The sequence below is a fragment of the Toxorhynchites rutilus genome, chromosome 1 (assembly GCF_029784135.1).
Source record: "Toxorhynchites rutilus septentrionalis strain SRP chromosome 1, ASM2978413v1, whole genome shotgun sequence".
NCBI classification, from domain to species: domain Eukaryota; kingdom Metazoa; phylum Arthropoda; class Insecta; order Diptera; family Culicidae; genus Toxorhynchites; species Toxorhynchites rutilus.
This window is the reverse complement of record NC_073744.1, coordinates 30,880,544-30,899,506: the sequence shown is the minus strand read 5'-3', so window position 1 is coordinate 30,899,506 and position 18,963 is coordinate 30,880,544. Positions and strand designations below refer to the sequence as shown.

The 18,963-nt window shown below is 40.5% G+C and overlaps 1 protein-coding gene across 2 annotated transcripts in view; it reads right to left on the bottom strand.

The window, feature by feature from the left end:
* The window catches only part of LOC129761815 (uncharacterized), a 240,108-nt gene extending 229,281 nt beyond the window's left edge, over nt 1-10,827 (bottom strand). For both annotated transcript variants that reach the window (XM_055759599.1, XM_055759598.1), the window contains exon 1: nt 9,115-10,827. The gene's annotated coding sequence lies outside the window, so the exon portion shown is untranslated. The remainder of the gene's footprint in view (nt 1-9,114) is intronic.
* Nucleotides 10,828-18,963: the final 8,136 nt, after the last annotated feature.

Genomic DNA, 18,963 nt, shown 5'->3' with positions numbered 1-18,963 from the left:
CCCCGAGATACGACGACTGGAACAAACAGGGCGCGTGGGAAAAACTTTGCGAGTTATCTCTTTTTCTGAAGCAGGGACCGTGCCAACTCCCCCCTTCTTATCAGTCCCTCCTTGTTACCAAATTGAGGAGCGGGGCGGGATAAGGGTATAATGGGGATCTTTGTGAACTGGAGAAGTTGCGGTGAACTCTTGGCGAGAGACGAACTTTCAAGTGTTATATCGGGACAGTGGCAGATAAAAGTGACGCGCGTTCCGCAATTCCGCTGATGTTTGCAACTTTTGTGGCTTCTAATGACGTATAATAGCAATTCGATCAACGGAAGTCGTGCTGTCGAAAATCGATCCACATCGAACTCAAATTTTGATCACCAGAAACAATTTCTTGGTGAGATTCATCTTAAAGCAGCAGCACCCCACAATCTTCAAAGGTTCTTCCGGCGCATAACTCATTGAGTACATGTTATCCGTCCTTTATTATGCCATAACAAGGTTTTCTCCTTCATTATCGTCATTTTCTGTACCATCACCATCTCCACCAGCATCCGCAGCAGCAGCAGCAGCAACATCATCAGAGCGGTATTGTACACTTGTAAGCATTATGTAGCCTTTGGTACTGGAAGCGACTGAACCACCCCTGGACCGCTCCCGTTCTCATCACCAACCAGCATAAATCCACAATGAGCGGATAGACAAAGATATCCCCGCCTTGTCGCACCTTGCAGGTATACTGTGATTAAGCTTTTTTGCTGTATGCTCGTTTTCCTTCGCTTCAATCGTTTTTTTCTTTCGCAAAAGCAGAAGAACGAGCGAGGGGACTCATTCCACGCGGAACATTTCCCAGGATTTTTCTCTGGCTGCCTTATGATCGAACGACAACCTGTGTTATGGTTGTATGTATGTGTTTAATGAAGAATCCTCAACCTTCCGTTGCCAATTGACGACGATCAAAAGACAGAAGAGAATAGTTAATCATCAGACTAAAACGAGTACCGGGTGCCTGGCAGTGGGTGGGTGTATGTTTGTATTCGGAACAGGACATCTGCAATTTCGTTTCATTAGAACATCCCTGGCTCTGGCACCAATAAAGGTAGGCGTCTTCTGTCCTAATCCCGGGACGGTGGGGTCGAATGGAAGAGCGCATTCGAGCCAATACGGGTCCTAATTAGTTTCAAGCGTGATTTGTTTGGCTCGGACGTGATCGGACAAAGAAACAAATGGACAAAAGGAGGGCTGCTGCTGCCCGGGTGTGCTGATAGTCATTGATGACGAGATGCATTGAAAAGAAAAAAAGAACTCAACAATCGAGCGGTGGGCTGCGGGTGGCCTTTCTGTTTGTGTGCACCTTCGGGTCAATTTAATTGGTATGTGAAGAAGGAAATGCACCTTTTACGAAACAGATAGTAATTTTACGTAACCGTTAGTAACAGCAGATTACGTTGTTAGTTAGATTTAACGTAGCAGTATGAATCACATTAGGTTGATAATTTAGCAGACAAGGGTACAGGTCGGACTCGATTAAATAGAACCTCGATTTTTTGATGGAAACAATCGTTTTTCGGGTAAAGCTGTATTTATTCCTCAACATAGTTTCCTTCGAGGGCAATACACTTGGTATAGCGAGTTTCCAACATTTAGATTCCCTTTCTGTAGTACGAAACGTCTAAGTCTTCGAAATATGCCTCAGTGCCACTCAGCAGACTGCCTGTTGGACTCAGTAGTGTAGTAATGGATCCACGTGTCATCCATTGTCACAAAACGTCGAAAGAAGTCCACTCGATTACGCTTCAACAACGGAAAACCGACTGTTGAATCATCAACGAGCCGCTGTTTTGACGTAGGACTACGTCTAACCGGAAGATATAGGGGGTGAAATGGAAATCTAGGCACTGAACAAGTAGGAAAAAATGCAAGATTTGGAACGCTTATAACTCGAGCATTTCTCAATAGATCGCAAAGGTTTTTTCATCAATTGATAGGAAATATATCTACGCATCTATCATAACGAATAACATTTCATTTTTCTTGAGATAAATAATTGAATAATTGTGAAACATCAAGCATTGTCCAAATGCACTATGTGCCCATTTTTGATTGGTCCATTTTGTGCTCCTCAAATCGTACCGACCAAAACGGGCAACCACAGCAGCAGCGAAATACAATGAAGCACGATTGGAAAGGAAAAAGAAAAAAAATGAACGAAACATTGGTCGCAGTCTCACACATGCGTAATTCTCGAGCCAGCCAGTCGGCTTAAAAATCCTCGCTCCGCTGCCGTAACGATCATTCTCATTCAAACCGTACACCACATCGGTTCGCATCACAACACATCAACAAACCAACCCAAGCAACCATGTCTGGACATGGCAAAGGAGGAAAAGTGAAGGGAAAGGCAAAATCCCGCTCGAACCGTGTTGGTCTGGAGTTCCTCGCAAGGGTAGCTAGGCCGAGCGCGTTAGTACCAGTGCACCAGTCCACCTAGCCGGCGTTATATAGTTTCGGCCGCCGAAGTGATCGAGTTAGCTGGCAAAGCTGCTCGTGACGATAAGTAAACCCGCATTCGGAACAGAACACATTCGGTTCGGTGGACATCAAGACAACAGGCAGCTGCAGCGAGTGGCGAGTGGCAAACGCAATCGCAAAACGGCAGCTGGTAGTTTGTTCTTTATACAATCTGCTTTGGTGGCAAATCCAGAACAAGGCGGCATCGAGGGCGTTCGAAATGGTTTTTTTTTTCAAAACCACGAGTACTAAGTTTTCTAAATTGGAACCATTCCATAAAACACGGCCATTAAACCTTTCAAAAAACAGTTTACGAAATACAGTTAAATGCTTTCTAAAATAATATCCAAAATAGTAATAAAACACAAATTGATTGTTTCATAATTTGTTTGCCAGGATGAGTATGTGAATTTGGCAGTTGTTCTGAGCTTATTGATAGTTGGGGACTTTCCTCATTATTCAATTTCACCAATTCTTAAATTGTTTCCAGATTGAAAGTACAGTAATTTACAATTACTTCGACATTTAGCTAATTGGACGGACATGTAATGCGACATATTTAGTTGGACATTTATGTAAACATAGAGTTCGAGGTCCAAATTATGACCCCACATTGAAAGTCGACACTGTACCACTGTCATCGCAAATGTTCAATTACAGGTTAAAATCGCCTCCAATGCGACACTGAGTGGTGTTTCGGCACGTTGCATTAAATATAATTTACTGTACAACATGTCACAAGCTGGATGGGAAGAAATTTTCCAACTGTGAAAGCTGTGGCGAGTGGCAAACGCAATCGCTAAACAGGAAGGTTTAGCCGAACAAGATGGGGATATCGAGTGATAGCAAAACAATAAACTCTTTAGATTAAAGATAATTTTGTGATCCTGAAAAGGACCCTTTTTAGCCTGCATGTGAATCCAACGAGCGAACAAATCGTAATGAATGTATTTTTTTGCCATCGCTGCCTTTTAACGCTCTTTCGTTCGTCTCGTTGGACTCGCCCCTTTGGCTGAGTCTGCCGATTTGTCTCTATCCTGTGAGCGTGTACCGCTAGAGTACAAAAGGCGCGGATCCGCTGAAAAATATATCATTCTCTTTCAAACCGTAAATCAGTGTGGTTGTATGACATCGTTCCACATCACATCGCATCAACGGATTGGTGCCGGAGCACCAGTATACCTAATAGCGGTTATAGAATTTCGGCCGCCTGAGTGCTCGAGTTGGCTTGCAAAGCTGCTCACAACAATAAGAAAACCCACCTACAGAGCAGAGCACATTCGGTTCGGTGGCAACAACTAGTTTCAGCAAGTGGCAAACGCAATCGCAAAACGGAAGCAGGTAGAAGTCCTACGTCACTCCGGTTATGTCCCCGACATTATCCACCCGTCTTTTTTTTAATTAGATAAACAATTGAAAAACTGTAAAATGGTGAGCGTTTTCTAAACGCCCTAACTACCTCGTTTTGATTGGCCCGATTTACGGTTTCCCCAACACAGTCATCTAAACCAAGCAGCCTTGAGGAAATCGGCATTGCAAAAACATGAAATCGGGGGTATGTTTGTTCCGACTGAAATGTGTTTCCCTAACACAGACTTCAAATCCATGGAGCGTGGGGAAATTAGCATTACATGCAAGTCGGGGGTATTGTTGTTCCAACTGAAATGTGTTTCCCTTACACAGACTTTAAATCCAAGGAGCGTGGGGAAATTGGCATTGCAAATACATGCAGGTCGAGGGCATTTTTGTTCCGACTGAAATGCGTTTGCCTAACACAGACTTCAAAACCAAGATGTCTGGGGAAATCGGTTTTGCAAATAAATGCAAACTGCGAGTACTTTTGTACTCGCTTGTCTTTGTGTAGACTAGAATATGTTGCCTCAACACGGTCTCCTAAACTTAGGAGCCTGGGAAAATCGTGCAGACACTAAAGACGAATAAACTTTGAAATTTAAAGCCTCTATAGTATAAATAGTAGAAGTTTAAGTTGTTTATTAGTTTTTGGGGGTACTTCTGCACCAGAACGGTACTCAAAGTTTGCCTTCCTTCCTTGCTTGATACTTCTTCAGTTCATTCGTCTGTAACCTTCAAAAAGGCCCTTGGAAAACTTCACTTTATCCTCCACACCCATTGCCTTGAATAAGGCATAAGATCCTTCGCCGTCCAGCTCGCCCAGCAACGATGTTATTCAGTTGATTTCCTCACTAAGAATGAAAGTTTGCCTCAACGAGATCCACTATTCATATTCTAGGCAAATATTCCCCTTCGTTCTTTTTTCGTTTTCTTTGTTCACGGAGTAAAATCTCAGGATTTCCCCTTCGTTGCTCGTCGATAAATTGCTCGTTATTGACAGATCTGTTCGGGAAAGCACACAAATGGACAGAACAAAAGTATGAGGAAATGGGAATGCTTCCAATTTTCATTCATTTAAACCAGGGTTTCTCAAAGTTCATGTTTCTGTTCTCCCAGGGGTCGACATGAACGAAAAATGATTTTGGGGATCGACGAGGTCTGAAAATCGACCCCTATTGAATAATACAAGTCCTTATTTTAAGCTTGCAAGATATAGTTTAAGTTGTGTTACGTGATCCAACATGATTTTTAGAAGAAAGTATTATTGTTATACTTGAAAAACTTAACAAATAGATGAACGCGTATAAGATGAAGATTTTGGCAAGTGCATTTGACAAAATCTTCATCTGAAATTTGTTGGAAATTGAATACACTCATTTATTAATTTAATTCAAGAGATTACATTAGTAGAAATACAAAGAAAATCACCAGGTTCATCTTATAACACTGATTTAAAAAAAATAATCACTACCGTGCGATTTTTATATTTTTTCAGTATTTGTGAAATTACTCACATTTTTAAAATTAAATTAAGGTTTATATACTTTTACATTTATTTTTAAGACGAAATGATCTCAAATTAATCCGATCAACCCACGGTTGCCAGACTTCAGACTTTGGTAAAGCATCCAGATATCCAGACCGCCCTTTGTCTAGTCCAGACTTTCCGCACTGTGCCCAGATTTTTCCAGATAAAAAGAAATCTGCAATCATATTTGGCTTTATTGAGTTGGTTTGGAAAACTAGTTTGTGCTAGAAACAGTTATTCAAAATGACATCACTAATTTCACCGAAGGGATTGGGAGCTCAGAGCACTGATTAGCATGCTGGTTTCTACAAAATATGCAGTAAAGACATAAAGTGTCTTGGAGGATTGACGGATGTCTTAAAGCATGCTGCAATTGAGAAGTACAAAAGCGACTGCTGTGATCACGAGTATTCTCGGAGATGGTCAACAGGTGGAGCCCATTATTTGCGAAGCAATCTGTTTCCCAGAGAAATGATTCAGCCAATTGATTTAGAATTCAGAGAGCTGCGCAATGTTGATTTTTCAGACTATTCTCCGGATGAGTGAACAAATGTAGTTATGTTTTGGGGTAAAGTTCTTGCCACAACTACCCGTAGTGGTGGAATGGCAGAAAATTTATGCCAAAAATTTACTGAACACCGAAGAAAGTGGTTTGGTGCACATGTCTGCAACCATCAGGTTTAAGTATAATGCGTCGATATATGATGAGAAAAAATAAAGATTAAATCATGGTTTACAGTGTTGATTGATTGATTGTATTGAAAAATAAAGACTTTAAAATTTTGCTGTTCTAGTACTAAGAAAGGCCCTTGTGGACAAACTCAATCCAAACTCCTTCTTCGCCTGCCTTGAGAAAGACACTTCGTTGTCATTGCTCGTCAGCAAACCGTGTCCGCTTCCACACACATCAAACGACGTTTTCGTGAAAATGTTTCAATAAAATTCGCAATTCAATATAAAAAAAATCCAGACATTCGATTTTCTAATATCCAGATTTCTGTTCAATACACCTGGCAATCCTGGCTTAACCCTTTATAAGGCTGTAGAAACTTAGTAAGGTATCGATTCAAACACATTATCTTTGATAGAAAATAAACTATGAAACAGTTGGAAAAATTGGTGGTAATATAGTTGCCACTGCCCATTAACCACAAAACCACTGCTCACCGACGCCTTGTAAGCTCATTTATTAGCTCTAGTGCAGCGAAAACGTATTTTTTTATATAGACTTAGAAAGAAAAAAATATAAAATTCAAAATTTTCATTAAATACACCTTTTTTTATTGAAGAAACTGTAGATCCTAAAAAGGACGCTTACAGAGGAAAAGTTATCAACTTAAAAATGATGATGGTCCCACCTCTTTCCCCTGCAAAGGTTTGAGCGGAACGAGTTATCTTATTGATAATAATTATATTACGGTATTTACATTTTTTTCATCAACTAACCAGTAGGCAAGCTAGATTGAAAAGAAAACTGACTGGTTATCTCGCAGGCATAGATTACTGGTCGAAAGAACAATTTAAGCCATTATATGAACGTTTTTATTCCATGGCATGTCGAGGGAATTTCCAACCCAGGAAGACCCTATACCGACCGGGAATTGGACCCAATACCTATGTCAGTAATAGCCAAGAATTTACAAGGGAATTCCCGCTTTATTAGATCCCCGGCCACGATGCGATCGTTTCCGAGTTCAAGGAGCTGAGCAAACCCAAGCCTAACTCTAGCCGATACTTCAGGCCCATTACTTATCTCAAGGCATGTCAAGAAAATTTCCAACCCGAAAAAATCCTTGACCGATCAGGAATTAAACCCAATACCTATGTCAGCATTAGCCTTGAATTTACAAAGGAATTCCCGCTTCACTAGATACCCGACAACATTCTGCAAATGTGATCGAGACCAGACAGTTGAGCAAACCTAAGCCTAATTCCAACCAATACTTCAGGCCCTACATTCAACCTGGAGTATAAACGTATCGACCAGAATCTGCAATGAGATCTGCCACAACACAGAAAAATCTCGATATAATTATCTGTCAAGAAGATGAATTTACGAGTGTTCCGGTTGAGCTATCCCTAGATTCCCTCTGGTTTTCACATTATACCCCTTGGAATGCTTCAATTTTTCCGCGAAAAACTGCTTTTGCTTATTTTCGATCTAAATTATTTTTATGTTTGTTGCATGTTCAACGAATTTGAACAGATTTTTTTGCCGGCGCTCTGAAATCGCGTTTTTTTTACTTAAAATAGATTATGTACATACATTACATTTTCAGCAGCCCTAAATAATTGAAGTATTGCCAGATACTTTTAGAGGTCTTTAGTTAAGCAAAATATTAAAATAATATTCCAAGCGCAGCAAAAAAAACTATGGGTGACAATATAGTTATTACGGCCTTATAACAGGTTAACCAACCGCGGTCTCTAAATTAGCAAGAATGTTGTATGGATAAAAAAAAACGAGAAATAGGTTTTTGTTTGAAAAATTTCACTATAGGGGTCTAAGCTATCACTTAATTCTTGAAAAGGGGTCTATTGCCCAAAATAGTTTGAGAACCCCTGATTTAAACCATATACAGACTATGGGATTATAATGTATAGCATATCAAGCAAATCTTAGGCAATTTCCGATTCGTTTGGTATGTAAATCGCCAAAATCCGTTCGCGGCAAAAATAGTTATCCGAAAACAGGTCACGTTTTTATGAAATAATGTTAACGTTACATTCTTTCATAAAAACGTAACCTGTTTTCGAATTTGGCACCCTTAGGGCATACCCACCGATGGGTTGCTATAAGCGTTGGTAATTTGACAACTTTAATCGTTGCTACTTTGGATAGCAACCCATTTTTGAACCGGTCGTTGCTATCATGGTTGCCATTTCAGTACTTTCTTTTTCGCACCGGTGGTTATCAAACGAGGATGTTCTTTTTGTTGATATGATTGTTTGCTCTGAGATTTGAGAAACTCACGCGTCGTGGAAAGAAAAGCAAAAATCACTGTTTTATACAACAACTTAATCATGACCATCGCAGAAAGGAAAGAATCAAAACAAAATTCCGACTTCTGCTGCAAATAGCAACCTTGCGATTAAGTAACTACTGCGTTGCCAAATTTATGAACCGGCTGGTACTTTGGGGGTGCGTTGTTATTTTACTCACCCGAATGGCAACTCCCGGTGTGGTTGCAAAGTTATGGTGAAGGGGTGCCTAATCGTTTTTAGCAACCGAATTTAGCAACTGGTGGGGATGCTCTGAATGAAAGACGTAGTTCAACGTCAAAGCAGCTTGCAGTTCAATAAATAGCAACCAGGTTCCAGAAGAATTGTGAACCAATATTATATTTTTTATTTCAATATTTCGGGACTGTCAACAAACTATGTTGTTGAGAAAAAAAACTACATATGTGTCAAACAATTTTATTTTTACGTTTTGTCACGACGTCGAACTTTTTATGAATTGATAACTAACTGTTAGGAAAGAATGATTGTCTATATACACACAATCGTCTTTTGATGTAGCTCACACATAGAAAAAGTCACGAGAAACATCAAAAACATAAATCAAACTTCGTTCGTACGAATCCTCACGTCCGCAGGCATCGAAAAGGGCCCTCGATTTTTTACGCAAACGATTTTCTTTGAGATTCCCTCCGATCAAGGTGGAACGCGGATCCGCAGAATCCGGATGTATTCACTCATTGACATGCGAAGCCAGGTGTGAAATTGCCTACCTTTTCGTCGGGGATATCCGTGCTGTGAACGGTGCGTCACTGTCCTTCCGATGGTTCCTTCGAGCTCCGGGCTGTGTTGTCACCGATGGCCGTCGTTCCGGGTGATACCGAAATCTTATTATATATTAACTATCCCGAGACTGGGGCTATTACTCACTTTCTCCTCTCTTTCTCTGTTTAGGAACACCAAATCACATATATCCTTGTGGCTTATCTACGAGCTGACCCACAAATACGCACACTCACACAACAAACATAAAAGAATATACAATATACACGTGCCGTGGGAGCATGAATGATTTATTATCCGTTACTTGCTTCAGCTGATTTCAGGAACAGCTGCAGATAGGACGAGGAGAGAAAAAAAACTCCGACGGCGACGAAGGAACCAACACCACACTTTTCTTTGTTCACAAACAGTTCTTATCGGGGAGCAATAACTTGTTGAAGGCTTGCTTAGCCTTGTGGGGATGGATTGGATCGAACCAGCAGGCAGTCCTCCTGCGTTCGCACACGTTTCCTTTTTTTTTATCTCGAGTAATTTAGTGCGTACGATTTGATCGGTTTGCCCTATCACTCCGTTCTCTCACTCCCGAAAGTGGTGGTAGTGGTGGTTGTGATGCTGCCCCATCTCTACATCCGCGCACACAAACATAACAACATCTGGAATGTGTTTTCCTTTTGGCCCTATGTCCAGTTAGCTGAGGCGAAACGAGGGAAAACGACACCAAAACTAGTCGAGACTCGGGCGACCGCGGGGCTGAGCTGGGTGCGGAGGAGCGGGATTGGCGCCTGTCGTGCGAGGTCTCACTCTCTAAGGTACGGTCGGTACCCCCTAGGACAACCACCAACCAACCGAAGCGAAACCCACAGAAACCGATCTAATCCTTTGAGTAGTGTTTTTTTTGTTTTGTTTTTTTTTTTGTTTTGCTTTTCTATGCCCCAACAACTGGTAAGTGGCGAACGAAACTCTTTCTGCTGTTTTCCCCCGGGACGGATTTCCTTTCTTGGGCGAGTTTCAATTTGCATAAAAAAGGTACTACGAGAGGATGCTTTGATCCACGGTAATCTCTGACGAAAGAACTTTTCTGCACTGCTGGTAAACCACTTAACTTCTTCTTACTTGGAAGGAAACACAGAGTCGAAGCCCACCACAGCCACCCAGGGCTTCGAATCCTCGACGCTTACGGTGCGGTTCGATAGTTCACGAGAAACTGAGAGTCGCATCCCAAGGATTCAACTGTTTTAAGGCTCCTTATTTTCCACAGATCTCTCTCCCTCTGTCGGATAGGTACACATGTGTTCTCTCTCAGTGTGGTGAATTTCGGAACGAGTTTCCACGAGTTGGACATGCGCATCGACGACAACGACAACGACGACGGAAATGTTTTGACATTTTCCTTCTCACAAATAACCACCTTCTGTTTTGATTCGATCTCTCTGCTGTTTCGCCTCCCGTTGCGAACGTGAAGTAAGGGTGGAAAATTGATTTTTCACCTGGGTCGTAAAATACGTCCACAAAAGCACACGCGTTACGGGTTCCTTCCCCGTATCCACCGAATCGCACTATTTCTGATCCTTAACGTTACAATTGTTGGTTCGTTTCAAACTACACTGAGCTGTCTATCGCCATCCGAAATGATGTCCGCGTCGAAAGGGGGAGCCTTCGCGTTTGGCGTTTGGATACAACGGCTACGCTAACCGAACTCACCGACTGAGCGCAGTCAGAGACTGGAGTTTTCTCGCGTGTGTATGCTCTGGCGGCCACGATACGGGGTGCCCTTTCCGTTCACGTTGGTGCTTGGGCGCAAAACACTGCTGATGCTCTGATGCTTATTGCTGACGACATTCACTACCCATCCCCGTGAGAGACAGAGAGAAAACAGAACACACGGGAGGGGGCGGAAGCAATAGATTTGAGTTTCCATAAAGCAAGGAAAGTGCTGCCTCGGCTTTTGAGAAGTCTAATTCGGAGTTAATTTACAATGATGGTAAAAGCCCCCAACATTAGCTGATGTTCGACTTGAAAAGAATTCCCGAAAAATTAATGCTTTTGAGCTCAAATTATACTGAGAACAGAGTTACAGCCTGTGTACGTTTAGGGCTTGAGAATTGAACGTGAAGATTCACTGGCAAATAAGAGCGCTATGCTAGGCTCGAAATCTTGAGTTACTTGTGTTTCATTTGTATGGCGGCTGCCATACAAATGAAACACAAATTTCTGCATAACTCGAGAATTCTTCAAGCAAATGAAACCAAATCAGTCATATTGTGGTTTTAGGGTGCAATAAATGTTTCTATGGTGGTTAGACACTCCTCCCGCTCTCTAAGGGTGAGCTGTCATACAAATGAAACACGAATTTCTGCATAACTCGAAAACTAATCAAGCACAATTTGGGATGTGAGGGTTCGTGGGTATGAGAAAATCTTCTTCTATCTATACCAAAAAAGGGATCCCCGGATGTGTTGATAAGAGCAGAACTCGAGGAAGGAATTGTCTGATTTAGGGCTGTCTTTATTCTATCATATTTTCTGTATAAAACATTTATTCCATGTAACGGAGAAACATGTTATTTGCAAGTGGTTGAAAAATCTTGAACGAGAATTGTGTCTGAAAATGATCTGATATTATAATGATGAGTTTTGTTAAAAATACTAGGAATTTTATAGTAAAAAGTAAATTCAACAGGGACGAATAGAAGATCAATCAATGAACAGTGCAGCGATTGGACCCATGTACTTGCTCATAGTAAGAAAACGTGAATGTTTGAAGGTTGATAACAAAAAACAAATTTTGGGCGGGACGAAGTTTGCCGGGTCAGCTAGTATATAGATAAAGATGATAGTGCGTATTCGATTTTGTGAAAAAATTCAAAAGCTTTTTTGAAAAAAAATTGGTTATTTAAAAAATTGCTTGTGGGGCAAAGGTGCGCAGTGGCTGTGGGGCAAAAGGTCGCACCAGCATTTTGCTCTCAAAAAAATTATAAAATGTTTTGTTGTCGGGCCGACAGAGGCTTCGGGAGGGAGTCTCGAAGCGTCGGATTGCGGCAGACCTCGGTATTTCTGAATCAGGTCTGAGGAAGAGGCTCATATCAGTAAATGATCTATGATTTGAATCTTCTTTTATTGACATTTCTACTTCTGTTGGGATGTGCCAGCGAGCCCCTAGGGCGGTGCAGACCAGTATTTACGAGTGAACAGTCTGAGGATCTGGTGAACCGTTGCAGAGCACTGGACAATACTTTCTATGGTATGACTCTCAAAGATTTGAGGCACCTGTCGTTTGATTCTGCGGAAGCCACAACCTTCAGCACGAATTCAATCAAGTTGCAAAACTGGCAGGAAAGCATTGGGCTTCTAGCTTCATGAGGAACCATCGTCTGTCTCTTCGAACCCCAAAACAGCGCAACGAAGCAACAGCGCTCCATTGAACAGCGTCGGAATCCTCAAAACCGAAATCCAACATGAGGAAGAAAAATAAACAATTGCTTCAAAATAATTCAATGAAGTCTGTGTTAGGGAACACATTTCGGTGAGAACAAACATCCCTTTGTTTCATGTATTTGCGATGCCGATTTCCCCATTGCTGCTTGGTTTTGATGGCTGTGTTGGGGAAACCGTAAACGAGCCAATCAAAACGAGGCAGTTAGGGCGTTCAAATAACGCTAAACATTTTACAGTTATTCAATTGTTTATCTAATGAAAAATAACATTTTATTAATTGTGATAGAAGCGTAGAAATATTTCCTATCAATTGATGCAAACATCTTTCCGATTCAGTAAGAAATGTTCGCATTCGGAATCTTTCATTTTTTTCCTGCATGTTCTGTGTTTAGGTTTTCATTTTATCCCCTATATACTCCGGTTAGACGTGGTTCCACGTCACTAAAAATTATTTGGTGTCCGTTCCTCACGATTTAACTCAATTAAGGAGCAACGGATTTGAACAGTCAGTATCAGGATTGATGCGTCTTTTTATATGTCAGGTTTATATGTCAAAAAAGAAATTATATACCGCGAGTGTAGATTACGTACATAAAAATAATTTCACGATTATTAGATATGAAGGGAATTACTATTGTTTTGGGTTTGTTTCTTAATTCTAAAGTTAGAGAGTTGAAATTCCGTTGATCCGTAGCGGATATTGTGAAACCTGTGCATCATCGTAATGTGCGTTCGGCCGAAAATATTGCTGCTGTTGTTGCCACTGTGGAGGATGACCCGAATGTTTCGATTCCACGGCGTGCTCAGCAATTGGGCTTGTCAAACACATCATTGTGGCGAATTTTGCATTTGGACTTGCACCTACATCCATATAAAGTCCAACTGGTACAAAAATTAGAGCGTGGTGACCATGATATGCGTCGGGCATACGTCGATTGGGTGAACGAACAACAGCAGCAAAATGCTGAATTTTCGCAATAAATTTTCTTCAGCGATGAGGCACATTTCGAGCTCGGTGGCTATGTGAACACCCAAAATTTCCGTATATGGGGCTCAGAAAATCCACAAGTGATTTCTGAGAGGCCATTGCATCCGCCAAAAGTCACTGTTTGGTGCGCATTATGGTCTGGTGGAGTCATCGGGCCGTATTTCTTTGAAAATGAGGACGGCGAAACGGTAACTGTGAATGGTGAGCGCTATGGCCGCATGTTAACCGATTTTTTTTGCCACAAATTGAAGATAAGGATACGGATGACATGTGGTTTCAGCAGGACGGCGCCACGTGCCACACAACACGACCGAACATGGCCATATTGTGAACGAAATTTGAGGGACGCATAATTTCGCGTTTTGGTGATGCCAATTGGCCGTCCAGATCATGCGATTTGAACCCGCTAGACTTTTTTTTTGTGGGGTTATGCGAGAGACCGTGTCTATGCCAACTCTCCGCAAACTCTTGAACATTTGAAAGACAACATTCGTGAAGTTATGACCGAGATACCGCCCAATATGTGCCGAAAAGTCATCGAAAATTACCTGTTCCGGATCAAGATGTGCGAGGAAGCCCTAGGTGGACATTTGAATGATGTTGTATTTCACACATAATGGCATAAACCAAACTTTAATTTGAAATAAAAGTTTCATCGAAATTCGAATTCTAAGTGTGTTTTATTTCAATTTACTTTCGGAATTTAAAGTTGGAAAAACCTGTAGTTTCCTCTCCAATGATTCTTATGTTCTCCCCTGGTGTATTGCTGAAAATTGCACCATAAAGCCATTTCATTTCTTGGTTTCGATGTACCTGGGTTGCACTCTAAGGCGTCAGAGATAGCTTTGTTTAGGCTAGTGGGGTTTCTAGCCCTCAGCAGAAATTGCGTAGTCGGATCGTTAAGTCCTTCCACAAAAGCTCTGACTGCTATCGGTTGAACAATATTCGTAGCAGCCGCTTCTGATTCAAATGTGCCTTGCGACACATGCGCTGAAGCTAATTTCGTTGCCAATTTCTCTATCTCTGTCCCGAAATCCGTAATATTTTTATTCTGCTGCTTTTTGGAAAGCATTTCACTTTCCACGGCTCTTGGTGTAATTTTTACTGGAAATTTATTTTTTTATGTTAAAAAAGCTTCATTTACCGGTTTTGCATTGTGTATGGTACCGTGAGCAGCACCAAATAAAGTAATTTTCATAAATTTTTTTAAATCTGCCTCTGGTACTTCGGAGGAATAGTCTTTTAACAGTTGAACACTCTCTATGTAGCTTGCTAAAGTGTTTGTCGATCAAGTTTATTCACTAATTTATCAATATCTTCAAATAAAACATAAATATCTACATCTGTCTGATTGTCAATGTCTTTATCCAATTTCAATAGCTGAAAACTCTCTTTTATAATATGACCTAAAAATTTTGTTTTCTCAATAAATAATTTGTCTTTGCTGAGATCTTTGTTCTTATAAATCAGTTTACTAATATCTTCACGTATTTTAATCAATCGATTTCTCTTTAAAATTTTAGTTTCTTTTTTGTGTTTGCTAAATTTCTTCAAGTTGCTGTGCATATGACAACTTCTTCATAAAGTATAAAAAATTGTTCCATTCCACTCACCAACCTTGCTATGTATCAAAAATTTATTTTCCATAGTTTTTAATTTCAGCCTCCGATGCCAGCCCGATGTGAAAAACTTCCATAGTCGCGTCCTCTCCTTTCGGTTGAAGTAACTTTTGGAACTCCTTGAAGTGACGAGTTTGTTGGCTATTGTTGAATCACTCTCATTCAACATAATTGTACTATTTCTATCACCAATCAATCACTCACTATATATATACAGTCTCTAAACGGAAATCACAATTTATGTATCCTTGCTTTGTCTATAACTTCACTTGGTCCATAAATCTTCTGATTTACTATTGGATCCAAATTCATATCATCGTTGAGTCCACAATGTTTCTCAAATCAGTATATATCACTTGTTCCCGTTTTTTCGATTTCCCAGCACCCGGCACTTCTACATGGGGGAAGTGGGGACAAAGTGGTCACCCTAATGAATATGCCCATTTCAAGCGCCCACATACCGATTTAAATCCCGTTTTTCGAAGAATATTATAGTATAAGTGGTCACCTAGTGGGGGCAAAGTGGTCACCCATACATATCAAGCTAAATGGGAGAGATCTATGAGTTTTTTTCGTTCAAATTTGTTTAAATTATATTTGTTACAGTAGGTACATGTATGAAATAAGCTTGGTCTGTTCACCTAGAGTATCAATTTTAATTTTCTCTTGCATACAAAAACGTAGTAAGAAACACATAACGTTCCGCATAATGAGGCTTGGTTTAGTTGGAGTGGCATATTTATCCAGGGTCAAAACCAAAAAAGGATCTTCTTCAAGAGCAGAATGTGATGAGGTATATCAGCTTTAGTATACAGAACATTGTAAGTTGTTATTCACCTATGACCACTTTGCCCCCAAACATGAAAATAATTTGTATGCTAATTAATCGATGAGATTAAACAAAATATCTGTTCACCTATCCTAGAATATGTGAACAGTCGTCCAAACTGATGATTTGTCCAACATATCAGATTGAATAAACTAAATTTCATGAGAAATTCCTTAGATACCATGCGCTTAGAACTACGGCCGAATGGCTATCGAGAGAGTAATTTCTGTTTTCATTTGTATTTTGACATGCGAGAGCTCTACTGAAGTACAGAGTGACTCAAAAGTCATTAAATCCTTCAAACATAAGGTGACTATCAATACGGCATCTATAGTCAATAGATATACTACCAAACAAGCAGGTGACCACTTTGCCCCCACTATCCCTATATTTACGTTGATAGTTGCCGAGCGGCTCGTTCGGCTACTCTTTCGGTGTGCTGTCTATTCATTCTAATCACTGCTCTTAGCACAATATATCCGGCAAAGAATAAGGCTAACACACATAGCGCCACCGTTTGTGCTGTTTGGTGGGCCTCGCTACTACTTGACGAGGTTGCCGCTACAACCTCATCGGCACTAAAAAATCCCATTGTTTGATCACTTTCACTATCACAAAATTTCTCACAGTTACCAAATTATGGCAGGATCGCCATGTGGTGCAACTTGATTTCTCAGTTGCAGTTAATTTAAAAATAAGTATTTTAGGTATTGCAAATTAAAGTTTAAAAAAAAAGTACTAATTTTTTCTCAGTGTATATTTTTTCACGTTATGACATCAATACTCTATAACTCTTTCTAAGACACTATTTCGGTACGACTCATAGTTTTGGAGATAAAAATTATCAAAGATTTCTGTTACTAAAATCGATATTCTCTTTTCAAAAGTTACACTTGAGTCAAAAAATTCCAAACTGCTGTGGAAAACTCATATTTCTTCCAACCAAAAGGAATATAATCTTTCATTTGAATCAAAAGTACAGGCAAACCTTGTTTTGTGCGGGGTATAGGAACCGCACAAAAAAAGTCGCATAAAAAAATCGTGCAAAACTTAACCAGTGGCTTTAAAAAATCGTGTTCGGTACACATTTTGAAAAAAACCTTTTTTTGTGCGGTTCCCCCAAGAAAATAACTCAAATCCACACCATTCACCGTTCCTTTTCCTTTTGTTTCCCTGCTTTGCGATGGGACACTTTGCCTTTTCGGTTGCGCGTGGCTGTTTTGTGCTTTTAGTTGCATGTCGAAACGTGTTGCTGTTAGAAATCATGTCATGCAAAAACATAGAAAAACTTAGAGCATTTGATGAGAGGAGGAGAATGATTTCAGAAGTAGATAATTGAGTCGCAAATATGCTTTTTTCGCACTGAAATGCATATAAACTATCGAAAAAAACTAAATGGACGATAACTTCGTCAAATATGCTTACGCCGCACAAAAAAAATCGCACAAAAAAAACCGCACAACAGGTTTTACTGTACTCATGTTTTGTCATTTGTCGATTTCATTTGAAATTGCTCTTATCTTATTACTATATAAATTAAAACAGATCGTTCTACCGTTCCGATAGCTTGAACTCAATCAATTGGAGATAAAAGAACAATTTAGCTCGGGATGACGGATTTCACTTCTGAATTTACCTTTTTATTTTAGCGAATCCTTTTATTACCTTTTTATTGCCAATACAAGTCCACTATTCACTAAATTCAAAGTCCCCGAACAATTAGTTGTAGTATCTTTTCAATAGACCACATTGGCGATTTTTGAGATTTCAATTGTCCTCAGTTGATTTGTCCGAATGTCCGATCCGTGATACGTAATCCAGGCACGCACCAACTGAGTAAAACTCCACTTCTTAAGAAAATTTGCGAAAATGACTGATTTGGCTCAAAGAAAAACAAGTAAAGCAATGCCTGAAAATGAAAATGGGCAGCTTCCAATTACTGCGAATGAAATGAAGTGTGTATTTTTAATAAGATGACTCTCGGAAAGAACCAAAACCAAGCTTGTCATAGGTACAATATATACATCGTGAATCAGTAAAAATATAGCTATAGATCAAAGCTTTTTTTCGGAATCTGTATTCAACACACGTGGAGAACATCTGCACAAAGACGATTTGATGGCGAAAAAAGGTTTCATAAAAACTACGTGGAATTTCCGTGCAAACAAAAACCTGAAATCAAAGTTCGAAACTCTGACCGAGATAGATAAAGTTTAGTTGTCCCTCGGATACCATATCCCGAATGTGTCCTGTCTTCCATCTCTGTCCACATTATATTTTTCATCTAACTAATATCTAATCGATTTGGCTTCGTTCGGATCGTTTTACCTTCGAGGCAAACGCAAACACCACATCAAAGCCCCAGTAGACTCGCAGTGGTTCACACCGAAAGCCACCGATTGTTGGAATTAGCCGATAATAACGACAACCCATTATCACTTTTCATCCGTACATGGGAACCACATCGCACAGCAGCTGTCATTGGAAAAGTTTGATATTACATCCCAACCCCCACCCGACCCTGCCGCGCCTTCACCTTCTCCGAGAGAACAATGATGATTGAAGACAGCTGCTCGGTCGAGAAGTCAAAGTTATTATACCTTTCGATCTGCACCACAGTTCAGAAGTCGGTCGAGTTCAGAGCTCCATTCGGAGGTTGAAGGAGGTGGGTTGAAATTCCTGAGCTCAGCACCCATTAGTAGCAGACGTAAGTACCACCCATTACCATCCGTTGGTTCGAGAACGAACCAACAGCCAGCCAAAACATCCTGCTCGGATTCTACTGAGCGATGGAACTTGTTCCGTCTTATCTCGGTGTTTGAATGGGATGCGCTACATTTCCGCAAATTAATGGCCGGTTTCCATCACGGTAACACGCACGGGTTCCAAGTGGACTTCCAAATATGAGGTTGGCGGTTGGATGTTTATATAGAATTCTGCTGAATCGAATGGAAACGCCAAATGATTCA